We start from the raw sequence: 19,295 nt of genomic DNA on the forward strand, positions 1-19,295 counted from the left end.
TCATGCTGGATTCCAGGCAGTTCGGAAGTACAGGGCGTGCTGTAGGTGAACCAGGAATATTTTTCTCCCAAATGTTTCACCTTAAAGATGACCTCTTCCAAAAAAAAAGCCCCAGTGCTCCCACACAGTTCTCTTGTACCAGCAGTGCAAAAGTTTCCTGCTGTTGAGCTGCAATTCAGAATCTTGCCGTTTTCTGACTTGCAATGTAATGATTGGTTCTTTGCCTGTTAGAAAAGCTTTTACAATACCAATGGGCAGGTTGTCCTGAGGCACTTAAACTACTGTATTTCTTCTCAACGCCCATCCTGTTTACAGTTTCTTCTCACTGTTTTCTTACCATAGGTTAAAAGTGGATTAGATGAGCAGTCTGCAAATACACTTAGTCTTCTGCAATCTTACTCCTGCAACACTGCCCTCCAAGTGCCACTTTTGCAATTTATGTTATTAGGAGAGGAACAGGAAATAGTAATGTTCTGCAAACAGCTAGAAAAATCAAAATATGGGATGTTTCACAGAGGTAGACCACTGTGTTCACCTCCATCCAGCCCACTCCATGTGAATTCTTTTCACACAGTATGTTTGGGTTTATATAGCTAGTTAGTTTCCCACTCTTTGTCTCTAAAAAAAAAATCCAATAAAGGTGTAGAGGTTTTAACCTCACATTAGTATATTTTATTTATAGCTGTTAGCAGGGCTCTAGAACAAGACAGAAATTGGCTTATTGGTCTAATAATCTGTGGCAATGTTTGCTGAAAGCATTATTGCTCAATGGAGATGATGCACAGAAGAAATGCTGCCTCTAACTGGGAGTTTCAGAATGAGTGTCTGCAGGAAATTTCAGTTTGTCTTTCACATCGAATCTGTACACTTCCAGTTCTTTCCAAAGAAAAAAGCTTGATACTGTACACAGAGGAAATAACTGAAAGCAGAGTGACTTCATATATTGTTCTTACATCCATGAAACATTACTAGACGTAAGCCATACATGGGAGAGGCTCTTTTGGAGTAACAAATACTCCAAAGGGGCTTCGTAATGGGCAGAGATGTGCTGTGCACTCCTTTTACAGAAGCATTAAATAATTGTGCTTCAGGACTATAAACTCTTCAAGCAAGAGTGAATTTCTTCCTTGCAATTTTTGCAATAAAATAGCACAACCGTATGTAATTTAGGTGCTGCTGAACTATAAGTAGTAACAGGTCATTAAATTAACCTTCACTTGGCCGAGGACAGCAGCCTGTCGGCAGCTAAACAACTGCCATAATTGGTAATCCACTGAAAAACAATTTATTTTTTTTTTCAGACAGGATTTCTCCAAATCAGCTTTGTACACTCTCCTATTTTTATTTCCAGCTTCTGTAGAAAATGAACCAGGGTACATATTTTCTACAATTTACTCACTGACTTACAATAAATTGTCAGTGTGCCTACTTCACAATTCTGCCATCATTCAGTGAAAGATAATGTTACACGCAGCACTAACAGCCTGCTGGTACCCACAAGGTCCTCAAGATTTTGCACAAGATTCAACTTTTTAACTAGAAATTGCACAATAAAAACATAACTTTATCCAGTGAGGCCTTAGGCCCAGAAAACACATTATGCATGTGTTGTGCAAATGTGGTTGAGAAAGTCAGCATTGTGAAATACAGAAGGAATAAACATGTAATTTTTTTAGCCACATGACATCAGCTTGTAATTAGCTTGTTTCACTCAAACTAGCGCAGTATATGGGTGCAAAGAACAACTTTTCTACAGTAAACAGGCTCAAAAGTCTGAAATTAACATAGAATGTATTTATAGGTACTTTGACTTTAGATAATTTTTATAAGGGTGAGATACTACTGTGAAAAGAGATAATAAAACTAATCAGAAAAACCTACAGAGAGGTAAAACTCATCAGCACAAGCCATGCTAGTTCTGAAATAAAAGTATAAGGAACACAAAGAAAATATTCAGAGCATTATTTCACCTCTACTGCATCACAATGTATGACTAAACTGAACACTTCCAGGGAGGGGGCATCCACATCTTCTCTGGGCAACCTGTTGCAATGTCTTACCACCCTCACAGTGGAGAATTTCTTCCTAGTAGAAGTGATTCTGCCCATCTACTCAGCTCTGGAAGTCCTGGAAGGCTGCTACAAGGTCCCCCCAGAGCCTTCTCTTCTCCAGGCTCAACAGCTGCAACTCTCTCAGCCTTTCTTCATAGGAGAGGTGCTCCAACTCCCGGTCATCTTTGTCGCCCTTCTCTGGACATGCTCCAATAGGTCCATGTCCTTCTTACACTGGGGACACCAGAGGTGGACGTAGATCTGCAGGTGAGGTCTCACCAGAGCCGAGGGGAGAATCACCTCGCTCGACCTACTGGCCACACTACTCTCCATGCAGCCCAGGATACAATTGGCTTTCTGGGCTGTGAGTGCACGCTGCTAGATCATATTCAGTTTTTCATCCACTAGTACTCCAAAGCCCTTCTCTGTAGGGCTGCTTGCAATCCACTGATTGTCTAGCCTGTACCCATATTTAGGATTGCCTTAACCTGAGTGCAAGGCCTTGCATTTGGCCTTGTTGAACTTTATCAAGTTTATCTCTCTAGCCTGTGAAGTTCCCTCTGGATGACATCCCTTCTGCCTAAAGTATCAGCCCCATCACTCAGCTCCGTGTCATTTTGAACACTTTACTATCTAAGCTCATAATCCTGCCCAGCCCTGCTTCTCCCTGGTGCTACCAGGAGCTGAATGATTCACTTTGATGCCATGAACATCCATTTGATCCATCCCAGGTGTGTCAGTGCATGATGTGAATCACTTTTTTTACCACATGTTGACTACTCACGTTCTAACTGATATAGGTGGGGCTGTTAGAACGCACTGGCACTAACACTTTAGATTGAAGTTGTTCTTATGAATTCGTACAGCACCCACAACGTAGAAACATTGGTCTCTGCTTGGTGTCCATCAGGGTAGTACTATCATTTTCATCCCGAAGGGAAGCAGGCCCAACTCCTTGGCTGAATTTGAAGTCCAAAGTCATGCATCTCCCACATCAAGCTGTTTGCAGTGTTAATCTTTAGACTCAAGCTTTCTTGTTCATGGCTTTCCAGGCAATTTAAATATACTCTCAAACCAAGAAATAAAAGTGTATTTAGGTTGCGGTTATCAAGTCCCTAAATTAAACAGACATCTTTGGTGCTTTGCCAACAGTTTAATGCTTGTGGTAGGAGGTTATTTCAATGTCTTAAGAAAACAGCTCAGCTCTAGATAAATAAATAAGGGATGTAATTCTTCATTCAGACTATCAGATTCTTTGGTGTAAAAATTTCACTTAGGAGAGGCCTTGGGACATAGTGGCTCCTCTGAGACTATTTACATCTGTCAGATTCTCTAATCTCTCTCTCTCCTTCCTTCCTTCCTTCCTTCCTTCCTTCTTGCCTTCCTGCCTTCCATTTTCTTCCCTTTCACTATAAAATAGCCAGTATTTAACTCTAATGCTTCCAGTCTGCAAAACACGCTTTTAGAATTAGGTGGTAGTTGTTTGGGGCTTTTTTTATAACCAGAAATAAGGTTTCATTTAAGGTAATTACTCTTCCATTTGGAGGGCTTTGCTATTTGCAGGACCTTATTTTTCTTTAGTCAAATTAGCAGTAAAATCTAATTTTAAAAGCGATAGTTTTGTTCTAAAATTGTTCTTCAGATTAAGAGTGGTGCTCAGAACCAGAAACTTTTCACTCGTAATGAATTTCAACGTGTCTAGAAATAAAAGTAGCACTATCATTAAATCGTTATTGAGGGGTGAGAGAGGACAAAACAATTGCATAGACTTCCAATGATTTGAGAAAATGTATGTGAAATTTCAGCCTGCTCATCAATATGGGCCTCTGAATAAACTAATCTTCAAATCAGAGGTATTCAAGGTCCTCCTAGGAGGCAGAATTAGGCTCAGTCATTTTATATAGATAGATTTTTCTAGAATTGGTTTTGACATTAACATGTCTAATATGGCATCAAGAGCCAACTCTCAGTCATAAGAATTATTCTTTGGACTTGCACTTGCAACAAGAACAAAACAATAGTACTTTGTGGAGTGAAAACTGTTAATAAATGCAAACATTCAGGGGAACATAGTTCAGTGACAGGAATTAACAAATAGGATATCCTTGCTGGGAAAAACTAGCTTAAGTACAGACATTAAGCCTCTTCCATTTCTAAACAGTAATGTTGTTTATCTAGAATTTAAGGATTTCAACTAGTTTTTCATTATTTTGGCATGCTTGGAACCTTAAAGTGGCCCTCAGATATGTATCCAACTGATTTGTAGCGTAGTCTGAACAGACAGTCTGCGCATGAGCAACAAACTCAGTCCATGTCCAATTTGCTTCGAAGATACAGAGCTCTCAAACATATAATTCTGTCTTGGTCAGTAGTACCTTCACCCTATATTTACTGAAATACACCACCATCATTTTGAAGTACATGTTACATCCAGACGTTATACCCAACGACTTTAAATGTACTTGTATTTCTCTGCAAACAGTGAAAATATAGCTTTTGATATATATAGAATGCTCTGCTATTTAGAAGGCAAAGAGAAGACCCAAGAACAGTGGAAATGACACATGCCCAAGGGCATTAATGTAAAACCCCCTGGCATTATAAAAAGTTATGGGTGGTCTTTGGGGCAATGGCAGTTATACTACAAATAGATTTAGAACTGTCTACTTGTTGAGACCTCACATATAAGCCTGATGAGAAGCTGGTCCAGGAAACGTTTTTTTTTAAAAAAATAAAAACAACACAAAAAAACCCCTAAAACTAGGAAGAAAATCACGTCCAAGAGAAAATGGCCACCAGTATGGGTTTCAGTGGAGCTGTACTGATTTTTGACATGTGGATCCTAAGATAATATTTAAAGAACAATTACTCAGATTACATTTATGCAGATCTTTCTACTTATGAAGGGCCAAGGAAAATCACAAGATTTTAAAATAAGCTTTCCTCACATATCTTACTATGTTTGGGAACTTCAGGCCTTATAAACAAGTAAATGGCGGACAATAGACTTTCGAGCGTAAAAAATAAATTTAAATTTTATGCTCTGTGAAAATAATGGTCTAGTGAAAGACCTGAAGTGATATGTCAAGTCTTCAAAAGAAAAGAAAAGGGCATATACATGTTAGTTTTGAATTCAACATATAACTTGAAGATGACCTACAGTGACTCATGTAATAATTTAAAATGCATAAACTTCCAGTTCAGAATACTTCTTTTTGAGACTACAGAAGTGAAGTTGAGCAAGTCAGATCAAATTATCTGAGAAACAATATTTTTCAGGGGTTGCAAAAAGTTGTAGCATTTGCTCCACTGGAATTTAATGGCTTGTCAGTACTGCTGGCAGCCTTGTCATGGTAGAAGCCACTGGGTAGAAGTCCTCAGCACTAGCCCCCAAGGTCCTGACAAAGGAACACGCTAAGAGCAACAGCTATTAGACACGTTTCCCCCGCTGCCATAAATCAGGAAGCTCAGACACCGAGAATCCAGTTGCTTCAGTTGAGGTTAAAGAGAAATTAATAGGCAGGCATCACTGTGCTGGTCAGTGGTCCAAACCTATGTACCCTCTTGTGTATTTCTAGTTAGCCCAGATGCTGATTCTATGTTTAAACCACATTACTTTACAATTTAAGTAATTCAGACTTGAGCAGAAGGCTCCAGATTATGAGATATAGTCTAGCTATAAACTTATCTTGTCTTTCATTTTGGGTCCACAATTGGTAACACTGTGAGGATGGTGAGAAACTGGAACAGATTTCCCGCAGAGGTTGTATAATCTCCATCCATAGAGATATTAAAAAACCTGACTGGACATAGTCCTGCTCAACCTTCTCTAGCTAACCCTGCTTGAGCAAGGTGGTTGGAATAGACAGTTTCAAGAGATCCCTTCCAACCTCCACAATTCTGTGAAACTGTAACTGTGTAACGAGCAGATAATTTGCTTGTGTCATGGCTTTTTTACCCTCTTTGGAACAAAACTGGGAAGCTCTGACCTGTGGGACCTCCAATGCTAGTGGATAATTCAAAGAACTTCCCTTAACTCACATGATTAACACCAATGTTATTTTAAGACCACTTCAGTTCTTTACCAGTGCTTTGTATGATGTTCTAAATTTAGAGAAACATAAAGTTTGAAGAGAATCTCAAGGTCCTTTTTCAATAATATTGATTAATAACTATTAGTTAGAGTAGTGAGAGTTTATTTACTGCTTTATGAGGCAAATGCAGACAAAATTCACCACAATGTGTATTAGCTAACTGAACTAGTTAAGCAAGCTATTCTTATACATCATAAAATTACAGAGATCTAAAATGGAAACTGATGCTTCATTAGGTAAGTAAGCTGGTGAGAAAGAGGGTATATATTAAACTCTGGGTTATTGAACAGTATATAGACATAATTAGATCCAAGTAGCGCATACATAAAAGATAGAGGTATGAAAGATATAAATAAAATTAGAAAAGGATAAATGCATTGCAGTTGTGGGGCAATGGATTTTTTTACGGAAGAAAAGTAGCTGGAATATTGACAAGTCAAATCAGAAAAGCTGAAATGGGGCATGAATTGCTCCCATGCCCCTGAGTCCATTCTGTTTGACTGACCAAAGACTTGAGTCCTGTGTATGCTTGGTGTTTTGTATCCTAAATTACAATATCTAGCAAGAGAAGAAAAAAAAAAAACCACCACATTTTTTGCTTTGATCCTCAGTTAAAGCAGACTGAGAAAATCCCTTTATAATTGGTTAATAGTTCAAGGGTCTAAAATTGTTGTTGTAGCACAATCTGTGGGAACAACACAGGAGAAACATTTCCTACAGAAAGAATGCCGAAGTTTAATTACTACACGTTGCATGAGAGAGGATTTCAATTTTTAGTGCCCTGTGTTCAGGCAGTTACTAGGTATCCAGCTTGTACTGGAATATTGATGCTTTAGTCTAATCTCTGCTGTGCCAGAGAACAGTGGAGGGGCCTCATTCTCATGATGGGATAGAAGGAATGCTACACAATTCTTAGGTCTTATCATTGTGTACATTGCTATGCCAGGCAGTTTAATTAATAACTGTCAACATCTTGTCATTTATCATTACCAAAATGGAAGGTGAGGACCCTTCCATATGCATGCTGCACAAGTAAATTAAAGTTGCCTCAACCAGTCTTATGGGTTTGCTGCTGTCAGTCCCTTGTGTTGTCCTTTCTACAGTTCAAAGACTTTTATCTTGCTCTGAAGGCTGGGCAGCTATTTACGTAATTTAAAACAAAAAACATGCATGTTCAAGACTGATGGATAATCAGCCTTAGTTAATACCAGCGAGTTTGTGATAAGACATTTACTACTAAATTTGAAATGTACATCCAGGAAGATTACTTTAGGAGCAAAGACATGCACAGAAATGGGTCCCTGAGATAGTGGGAAAATGCTGCAGTCAGATCATGGATGTCATCGTAAGCTTTTTCACTGACTTCAAATGTCATTAGAGATATATCTTGTTTTCATATCACATAGATAAGTATTAAGTAGTTCAGTATATCTAAATTCTTCATCTTGCTTTGAAATCAGACTGTCATTCTCCACGTCCCTTAAGAATACTTGGAATGGCTCTGGGTACTAGACAGGATTTTGTTTCTAGCAGTCAACAGAAAAACTTCCTCTGCCAATGCATTGATTCTTGGTTGCATTTTACAGGAAAGAAGGATTCCAATTGAAATGAGAAGGTGGACACCGCTAGAGTAGTAGTGTGAGTAACATACTTCCAAACACAATCCATTTCCGGTAAATAAAATAAATTATTCATTATAGGTGGTGCTCTATCTTCAGGACCATAGCATGAAGGGGGCTGTACACAGAGAAGCAAGATCCCCACAGATCTTGTTATATAAGTTAAAAAACAATAAATCGAACTCTGTTTCCTCTGTACAATAAACTGAATTGTGAGAAATTTTCATGTTAATTTGTGGACGCAGACAGAGCTCCCTGTGAAGACAAACACTGGAACATGTCTGCTTTGGTTTTGTTTGACTCTGAAGGAGCTGCATCATTCTTGGCTATTGAAGGCCAGTAGAATTACTGGACTCCTGCAGAGACTGACAAAACCTTCCTTCCAGAAGGAGGATGCTGGCTACCTTTAAAATACTGTATTAAGCTGTGACTGATGGAAATACTTATTAAAGCCACTAGCATGATTCAGGTCATACTTTCACGTTCATCAGGAAAATAGATAAGCAAATTGTGGCATATGGCAGGTTGGCCTTACTGAGTGTTCCTTGTACTGCATATAGGGGTTACCCTATATATATGGGGGAGTTTCTGTAGCACTGGATAATATCTGTTTCTTATAGACAAACTATACATTGCACTAAGATTTCGTAGGGAGGTGGTTGAGTCGCCATCCCTGGATGTGTTCAAGTGCCGCTTAGATGTGGTGTTGGGTGAAATGGTTTAGGGGTGAGCTTGTAGTGTAGGGTCAATGGTTGGACTCGATGATCCCAAGGGTCTTTTCCAACCTGAATTGGTCTATGATTCTATGATCAGATAGAACCCAGAATACAGATAAATGCAAACAGGAAAATCTTGCACCAGAGCTTGTGCATTTCCCGTATTTAAAATGTCAAGGGGACAAAAAATCACAGGCATAAGGTAGACCAAAAAGAAAAAGACCTTTCATATGCCTTCCTTAGCAGAATCCCATGGTATACCTAACACTTGAGGGTCAAAAGGCTGAACTTGACTTTGCAACCATTTTAATAATGTAATATGGTAGTAATTCTGGCCCCTTCTGGCCACAGTAAATTGCCCTGTTTGGCTGGAGCCAAGCTGAAATAGCACATCGTGCATGCATCAGGAAATGATCTCATAATACACGAAGCCTCAGTCTGTAGGTGATAAGTAAGGGCCCAACAAATTAATCTCATCAGCTGCATTCATCTTTGGATGCTTCTTTGTGCCAGGCCACAATGTGTGGGCTGGAGTCTATTTTTTCATTTGTCTGACTTAAACAGGTAGTTTGAATTACTATGATACAAATGTTCTATTCTGTGCTGTCTGCATCCTAGAGTGCTCTTACTGAAATGGAAGAAGTCTCATGTCATGTTCTACAGACAGGGACACTAATTATGCTGACAGCTTGCTTTTGTCAATATATTTTGAATTACACATTCTGCAAGTCTAATGAAGTGAAATTATTGTTTTCCTTTGCCTTTTCCTCTTTAATGGCAAGCATCTTTACTAATAATTGTAATCAATTATTTATGATGCTATTCAGAATGCACTAGGTTCTACAGTCTATCCTGTAATTGCATTCGTTACTATATTATTAAGTCCTTGACAGATCAGAAATCACATCTAAGTGAGATGGAAAGAAAGAGCTGCCTTGGGCTCAGGATTGGAATTTAGGAGATGGTATGCTATTAAAAAAAGGAAAAAAATAACACATTAATTCATGGAGAACAACCTCACCCTCCATTTTAAAACAGTACATTTCTTTTTCCAAAATGTGTCAGTAAGTTTTGCTGTCATATGAATATGAATGTTTTGGCAGCAGAAAGAACAAAATCTTTGCAATGGTCTCCCTTTTCTCGCTGACACACACAGTGACTGTGCTGCAGACATAAGGCAAGCATGTAAACCTTCGGATGCTTGCTTTCTATCTTCTTCATGTTCATTTTAGAGTTAACAAAGAGATTTGGGGTTTTTCCAAACTTATTATTTGTTCTGAAAACGAACCATGAAGACCAAATCTGTGTGCAGTCTATAGACTCTGTGGATAAATTTATGAATATGTGCTCAAGTTATAAAGAGACCACACATTACTCTGAGAAAAACAAACACAAATCCAAAAACATTTTACTGCAATATCGGAGTCCTTTCTGATTGATTTCTAATCCTTGGTGGATGATAAAAAGCATGGCAATAACCACAGAAGAATATCTGTAACGTCATTCATTTTGCTGTTTCTTTGTTCTGCAAACAGTAGCGAAGAGCATGTTTAGAAAGTCATGCTATTGGTGATTACACCATAGATGTACTAGAAGTTAATTTTCAGTTTGTTTCTACTTTCTAGAAAAAGGAACTTATTCCCTTTGGATGAAATCTAAGGCATTCAGAGATGAGCATCATCAGTGTATACAGATAAGAATATGTGAAAATTTCAGTCGTAAGACTATCTTTTGGTTTCTTCTATCTTATATTTTGTTTTAAATTCTTACCAGAAGCCATTTGTTCATTAGTGGTTACAAGAGCATGACATTTGGAAACTGTCACTGAAATAACAGGCTGCAACCACAGGGACTAGAATTCAAATATTAGGACAAGGAGTTTGTTTTTCATTCTCTGAGCAAAGAAAAAAGAAAAACAGGTTTACTTTATGCTTGCTATCCTTTTGTTTACACTTTTTGCTGCCAAAATACACACTATCAGCCTTGTATTTGTCTGACTGTTGGTCATCTGCCTGTTATTCACTGGGTCACTTACAACATCTCTACAAACACTAAACTGGTGAATTTACAAAGTCTGCTTCTTACTACAGGATTATATTGAGACAACACTCTATTCTCTGCACTGTTCCTTCTGCTGGGTCTGCTCCTGCAACGGATCCACAAGAATGAGTGGCTGGATCTGCACCCTCAGAGCTGCTTGCTAATGACACTTGCAGCTCCTCTTGCATGACAACGCAGCCAATTTGGCTTCAGCAAAAATTCCTTTCTTCAAACCCTAATTGCTGTGCTGGCACAGGATCCTGAGTGGTTTTCTAATTGTTTGTATTTATTTGCAAAGTCTACTGCACAGGGTCCTGTGATAAATATAATTCCACTCATGGATAATTTGATGGTTTTTTTGGGGGGAGAGGGGAGAAGGGAGGGTAATTTCATGGTAAACCATAATTACTAGTACAAGCAACACTTTAATTGCCAATCCAATCTGAGGGGGCAGCTGAGCCTCAAATCAGTCTAATTAGAATTATACTTGTTCATAATAAATAAGTGGTAATTGCTAATTGGATCTAGCTCACATCATTTTCAAATGGGAACCATTTGAAAGTGTGAATTTAATGTCAGTTTGTGTTTAATTTTGGCTATTTCCTACTTGCATTAGGCTGACAGTCTAGCACGGAACTGGATGAAGTGACATCTAAGTCTTCAAAGTCTTCTACTGCAATTAGCATCGAGTGGCACAGATTCCTAACAAAACAAAGGACTTGCTAAAGTAACCTATACCTATAGGTTGAGTGCTAAGCTCTTTTGAAAATCTAGTTCCAGCTGTAGGTGCAACACATGGAAAATTTGGTCCTAAATGAATTGGCTGCTGCTATACCTCAGTATAACTCATTCACCGTATGGAAATACACGTTTGACATTCACGTCCCTCTTTCTCGCCTTTTCTAATGAAACCAAACACTTTCCCAAGTTAAGAATTTCATATTTTAATATTTGGGTCATTCATGGCTAGAAAGCTTGACTTCTGGTTGACACCAAGTAAAAAGAGGAACTACCATTTTATATCCAATATGTATTTAATCACAGGCATAACGCGAGTATATTTTCCACACTTCCTCCCCACAGTTTACTGACCTAAACACTTGAGATGTTCTTGCAGGTCTGAAACAACACTAGCAAGCATGAGAAAGCATTATAAAAGTATTTCTTCTGAGATTTTGTCCTCTTTTTTGGCTTGAGGAACTCCACTAGCTGGTGATGGAAATATTATAGAATCATGGAACTGTTTAGGTTGGAAAACACCTTCAAGATCATCGAGCCCAACTACTAACCTAGCAGTGCCAGGTCCACCACTAAACCATGTCCCTGAGAACCACATCTACATGTCTTTTAAATACTTTCAGGGATGGTGACTCCACCACTTTCCTGGGCAGCCCGTTCCAGGGCTTGACAACCCTTACAGCAAAGAATTTTTTTCCTAACGTCCAATCTAAACCTCCCCTGGTGCAACTTGAGGCTGTTTCCTCTTGTCCTATGGCTTGTTCCTTGGGGGGAAGAGACCGACCCCCCCATGTCGCTACAGCCTCCTCTCAGGGAGCTGTTGAGGGGAGAGCAATAAGGGCTCCCCTCAGCCTCCTTTTCTCTGGACTTAACAACCCTGGTTTCCTCAGCTGCTCTTCATGAGACTTTTGCTCTAGACCCTTCTCTGGCTTCATTGCCCTTCTTCCGACACAGTCCAGCACCTCAGTGTCTTTGTGTAATGAGCAGCCCAATAGCAAACACAGTGTTCAAGGTGAAGCCTCACCAGTGTGGAGTGCAGGGGGACAATCATTTCCCTAGTGCTGCTCACCATGCTATTCCTGATACAAGCCAGGAAATATTATGCTTATATTAGACCTTTAAACACATTCTGATTTCTGTCTGATACACATGCTCAGCTGACTTGAGAATTAGACCACTATAGTCATGAAAATGCCATCAAAGATTTTCCATTTCCAATGTATCTTACCATTATATTGTTGTCTATTGCCTACCAACAGGGAATTTAAGGTTTGTTAATTACAACAGGTATGGCAGGAATAGCTTTGTATCTTATTAGTCCCCTAAAAAACATCTAGGTAAAAAGCAGTTGTGGGAATTAGAACAAACAGCACTTCATGGCATCAGTCTGAAGTCTTTTAGCTCTTTCTAATGAATAACCTTAACTGCAAGACTGATCAAAAGGCAAATATCTTCTCCAAATCCTATAAAAAAACATTTGTCCTTACTATAGTTTAGAATCTTTGATATATTAACATGCTACTTTTTACAAAAGTTCTGAACATATCTGAATATATGATAGATACAGGAAAAAACAAGAGTCAGGCTGTTTAATTCTACCAGTAGCAGTATATACTTCTAGCTGCAGCTAGTAGTAGTATAATATACACTTTGGAGTGGGTGGATCAGTAACTCCTCTTCGCCCCATTTTTAGCTCTTTTTTGCAATCTGGAATCGTTCAGAAAGAAACGGAAGCATTCCTTGGGTTTTTTTAGATAAGATTTTGTTCTCACAGCATCTAGGCAAACACCTCATTTGCAAGAGGGCTCAGGGCCCTGGGAACCCAGCAAGGAGCAAGTGGAGGAGATGCTCACACTCTTTCTTGCCAAGCTAGAAATCACTTTTTCTATTAATCAAACCCTACATGAGGCCTCCTTCGACTTACAGGCTCCTCACCTTTGTGTTATGATCCTTCTAGTCACTGTCATGGCAACCGCAGAGGCCATTCCAGCATCGAAAACTGCCTTGGTGATGAGGAGAGAGCCTGTGGACTGGGAATCCCTGCTCCAGAGTTACGATCCTGCAGAGGGGATCACAGGGCAAGGATGAGGAAGGAATCAGTACAGTGGGAACTTCATATGATAACTGCTAGTAAATTTTCTGTAAGTAATAAAACCCCGACAAAACAAAACCAAAACAAAAAGCAAAACAAACAAACACACAAACCAAAACAAACTACCTACAAAAACAAACAAACAAACAAAAACCCCCCAAACAAACAAACAAACTCCAATCCTGGAAAAAGTAGTTGTTTCCTCAGAGACATGGATGCAGACAGCCCTTCTGGCTGCAAATGATCGGAAAGAGCACACAAAGATCCAGTCAATACCTTTCCAGAAATGCTACACTGCTCGTTACACCAGCCTGCATTAGCACCTACTGCTGATGCCCTTTGCCCTTTGCCACATTCATCAGTGGCCGATTGCGATGCACTCTGGTCATTCCCTCTTCTGCCCGATCTCCTGCAGTCGCTTAGGAGCCCTGTGCAGGCGTAACAAAGGTTCTTTGCTTTAAACTATCCAGTAACATCATTATCCTATGCACTCCTGCTTCTTTGGCATGTGAGTGCTTGGTGTGTTTGTTAAAAATTTTCATGTCAGTTTCCCTGATCTTAAAATTTATAATTTTTTCAGGAGCCAGTTCCTTGACACTTAAGTAATAAGGCATCCACTCTCAACATTTTACATTCTTTTTCATACTCAATACTGAAAAGAATAAGCCATATAGCACTCAAGAAAATATGAAAATCACTTTTATTCCTCCAGAAACATGACTGTTACATCCTGAGTCACAGCAGGAACCATGGTGTCTCATTGTCTTTGAGCACCAAACCTCAGGACTGACTGTCACAGTCACGTTCTAGCAAAGGATTTTGCTCCTCAGACACATTTCTCTCACAACTGCAACAGTCCAATGGCAAGAAAAAAAATTAGTTTCTTCCCTTACACCAAGACAACAATCTGGCAAACAAACTTATAATTTGCCTGAAGTATATAAGCTGTGGAGGGGTAAGGCAGCATTTCATTTAAACCTTGGCTACAACTTTACAGTTAAAAATTAGGGACGTTTACCAAGAATTGCAGATAGACGTCTCCACCTTGTGGTGTGAAATTGAAGTATCTTTAGAAAAATGGTGAAATGCTAACATTAAATTCACCTTTCTACATTATTTTCCAAGGCAAACTGTGCTTGTCTGCAGAGAGCTTGTGGAAAAACGCAGAGAGAAAAAAGGTTTTATGGAAAATTGACCACATATGGTGCATCATACAACATAAGCATGCTTCACTCTGCAGTATGACCCACACTCTGCACAGCATGAATAGCTCTCTGTTGCCAGATTTAAAGCATTCTTGTTTTGTAACTATCTGGGTTTTTTTCTTAAAAAAAAAGTTTAGGACAGTTCTGTGTTATATAATAGAGAAAACAAGGCCTAAACCCTCAACTTTTCCCCAAGCCTGGAGAAAAGGAGGCTGAGGGGAGCTCTTATGGCTCTCCCCTCAACAGCTCCCTGAGAGGAGGCTGTAGCGACATGGGGGGGTCGGTCTCTTGCCCCCAGGGATGTAGTGAGGTGGGTGCTGGTCTCTTCTCCTAGGTAACAAGCCATAGGACAAGAGGAAAAGGCCTCAAGTTGCACCAGGGGAGGTTTAGATTGGACGTTAGGAAAAAAATTCTTTGCTGTAAGGGTTGTCAAGCCCTGGAACGGGCTGCCCAGGAAAGTGGTGGAGTCACCATCCCTGAAAGTATTTAGAAGACATGTAGATGTGGTTCTCAGGGACATGGTTTAGTGGTGGACCTGGCACTGCTAGGTTAGTAGTTGGGCTCGATGATCTTGAGGGTCTTCTCCAGCCTAAACGATCCTATTACTCTATTGCAGATTATCAGGCAATTTAACAAGGCCTTGGCTTTAAGGTTTTTGGCCACAGAAAAAAACCCCGTGAGCAAGACCAGCAGATAACATCAGCTTTTCCAAGAAGCCACGATCTGCATCCATCAGGGGCTTTCGTTTCAGTACATGTGCTGAAGCGATGTTTACTGTAAATTTGATTTTCGTGGACTGCATAATGCGCGATTAAACGAAAGCCACGGTTACGTTGCATTTACAAATGCTACCAGTAGGGGGAGATACTCCACCACTGACAATTAATTCGCAGCAGGTACTACGGGGAGAAAAGGGTTTGAGTTGAACAGAAATAGGTCCTTGTTGCTGTATCTATCAGGTGTAAGACAATACAATACAGCAGCTGTAATGTGTTCTATGGCTTCAGCAGAATTCTCTAGAGAACGACAAATGGTAATTAACTGCATTTTAGTTACTACATAGAATTCTACAAGACATCTTCAATCCTAGAGCTTCTGTTGATCTCTTCAAAACTATAAAAGTCCTGTGACAATATTCCAGATAAGAAGAATATAAATAAGACTTCTTTTAATTTAGGCAATACAATAAATTATTTCATTGTCCATGACAGTCATTCAGTGCAGGAATTAATTCTGGAATTCTTCTCAAGAATATTCATTTTGTTGCGTTTAGTTCTGCTAGCTCCAGTGAAAAAGATCGTGGAGCACGACAGAGCAGCAGCAAAGAACAATCTCAAGAAAACTAGTGCAGAATTCTTATCACTTGGCAGCAAATAAATTTACTTATAAGGATTTATATCAAATTCATTTATTTATTAGAATTTCCAGGAATATTTGGGATTCTTATTACAACAGAAACTCCAAATGAAAATATTGCACTCTGTATCACCTCAAAATGCATGAATAATGCACTAAAGTATATTTTTTAATCTATACTCACAAAAAATGGTTTGAAAATTTTGAATGTTCTGTTCTTATCTATTCCTTGGGGATGCCACGGTTCCTTTTTCTTTCATGCAGTCTGATGAAAACAACAGATGAGTGTTGCAGTCTGCCAAAAGCTGAGCTAGTTTTGCATTTTTCAAAATATTTGCCTGTCAAACTCTTCAACTGTTCCTAGGCTGATCCTAGAAAACATTCTTGATTTAATAGAAAGCTTCTGGTGCCTTGGACCTTGTTCAGGATATGCAGCCCTCCATGAAATAGCCACAATAGCATGCACAGTGTAAAGACAGGACCCATTATGTTAAAAAAAATGATTTATCAAAGTTTTTGGCAAATGGTCTTTCCTGTCTTAAGGATTAATGTTGTAGCTAAGACACTGCTTGCTTTTACAGCCTTTCAAGCAAAGGGTATTCCTCATCTTTACATGGCACTGGGCCCCAAAACCCGGAAAAAGAAATGGAAGAGGAGAGGCAAGCAAGTAATACAAGCAAGGAGCTGGTGTGTAGATTTGGCAGGCAGAGGTCTTTGCTCCCATATCACAAAGCTGCTGAAACAACTGAACATACTTTGCCTCTTCTAATTGCTAATTCTCAAGATATGGACATGTATTTACCTATTTTTACTCTTACTCATTTCTTAATAGTAGAGAGAAACCAAAAGATAATGTTTTAAACAAATTGCAAGGGAAAATCCCAGTTAGGTGGGAACAGATCTAAGGTATAAGAAAAACATCTACCCATCCTAGAATTTACTGCACCAAATTTCTCAGTTTCAAAGACAGCAGCACTACCAATTTTTTAAGGGTTTCCTGTCAATTCTTTTTGGGAACAAGATATTGTCAATATCTCTCTGCCTGAGGTTCTTTCTCCAGAGCTCAGATAATATTGATAGTTACTTACTCATCTTCTGCAGACTTCAGTTTCTTGCTCATCAGCTTTCTTGTCTACTTATACAGTTGGATGAAGTAGCAACTACTTTAGTGAGAAGAGCTGGTTTTGCCCTCATACAAGAGAAGTGCCAGGGATAAACAAATTGAGAAACAGTAAGACAGGGCTCATTTATACGACATAATTACTGCAGATGCAACTGAGTTTTTCCCACAAGCAAACCCACTGAATCCATTTAACCCAAGTTTGCAATCATTTGCCTGTAATTCCTATCACACGTTTAATTTCTGAAACTCAGACACATTATTGTACTAAACACAGTAATAAAAAGAGCAAAAAAAACAAATCAAAAAAGTGTTAAAACTGACATATTATGCACGGTGTAATGTGATCAAGCAGTTTCCAGGTGGTGTTATTTTCCCTTTTAATATTTCTCCAAACTTAAAGCTGGCCACATCTTTCTTCTGCTTCTTGTTTCTGCCGTTCTCTGTCCTAAAATAAATTATCATCTAAGTGTCTCTGAACACATCTTGATGTTTCCTGTACCTGAAGCAGGTTTTTTTTTTCACTACTGTGAAGTCATCAAATGTAATTAATACCGGAAATATTGACTTAGTGTTAAGAGAAACATTATCATTAAATTAGAAGCTCTTGTGGTAGTGATGCCAGCTCCTCAGGGTAGAGCAAGTCAGATACTGAATCTCAGTAAAAGTATCAGATAAGAGCTCCTGTGTTTCAAGAAATGACAGAAGCATGAAGGTGATTTAGAGGAGTGCTACATTAAAGTGGCATGAGATGGTCCAGGTCTTTATTTATCGAGAAAACCATTGCCTTGTCAGAAAAAAAGAGGTGAAAACATGGCACAACTTTTGTCATCTCACCTTCATGAAGTTACGCAAATTACTGTGCAAGGTCTCATCAGGGTGAGCCAGAGCTCAAAGGCTTCTCAGTCTGTGAGATGGCTGAGAAATGCTTTCCTGGAGGAGTCACAGAATGAACTGATAGAAAGCCCAAAGATAAATCCCCTTTTCCAGCCTTCAACTTGTTACGGGACCATTCGTTACCAAAACTAATCTCCACTCATGGCATTTTTTCCTACCCAACACAATGCTTGACCAAAGAGATGTTGACTTTACAAAGGTTAAAGGTGCCTGCCTCAACCAACAAATGGGATTTAGCAAGAGGGAAGAACTGTTGTTCTTTCTTCTTTCAGGAATGAAGTGTCAGGAAGATGTAGAGGTTAAACAGGCCCCTGCTGAGCAGCTGAGTGACAGCACAGCTGCAGAGGGTACTGGAGCAATGCAGGACCTGAAGGTTCTCACATTTGGGAAGAGCATGGTATCTCCTTTTCCCACATCTGAAGTTAGAGGAATAACAGCAAGACCTCTGTTGGGAAAACAAGGTCTGAGCAGCTAACTCGGAATGCAAAGTGATGTGCAGGAATTGAGTCATGCCCTACAGGTAGAGCTCTGCTCAGACCTCATGTGGGTTTCTGAATGGGAGCCTAAAGCTGCTCCCGGCTGAAGTGAATACTAGACGAACAGACAATCCTCCCTTAGCTTCTGTCCCCTCAAGTACATGTGCAAGGATGCAAATGTTTGCATAATTAGCTAGGTCATTTTGTAGACTGAAAGTGGGACTGAGAAACAACATACCTAGGCCTGAATTCATACAACCTCCTAATAATCTGTGTGACTGAACTGTGCTCAAGTGGGCATTAGAAATAAGGCAATACACGTCAAAAATGTAAATGAAATACCTTGTGTTGGCAAAAAGTTCTAGACTCTCATTTAAATTCTGCCAGTGCCTGGAACATTTGCAGCATTCATCAATTTGTTATAACCTGGTCTTTGAAAAGGACCAGTCTGGGGGGTTTCTTCCTGCCAATGAATAGGAAATATGTTTTAATGTTTATTCTCTAATACGACACAGCAACAGTTTTAAATATTTTCAAGAGTTCTTCCTAGAGAATGAACTAAGTATCAGATACTTAGTATTTTGCAAGAAAGTCAGGCTTCAAATGACAGAACAGAATTTTATGTTCTTGTTTGGAAAGGTCTGGACTAAACTGACTTGAGTCCTTAAAAAAGGCCAAGCCAATAGATATATCAAGATAAGAACTTTCTCTTTTTTTTATTTAAACCTGATTCTTTGAAATTACACAATTCTGACCCATACGGAAGCCAAATAAAAGTACCACTTAAGCCTCTGTGAAAAATAAAGGGTCCATGTCCATCTGCTAAATCTCCCTGTCTGTGAGAGAACCCAAAACACAGCACAAGTGGTGGGAGAAGGGGAAGAGGCACAA

This window comes from Apaloderma vittatum, unplaced genomic scaffold, assembly GCF_000703405.1.
Source record: "Apaloderma vittatum isolate BGI_N311 unplaced genomic scaffold, ASM70340v1 scaffold12949, whole genome shotgun sequence".
In the NCBI taxonomy this organism is placed as follows: Eukaryota; Metazoa; Chordata; class Aves; order Trogoniformes; family Trogonidae; genus Apaloderma; species Apaloderma vittatum.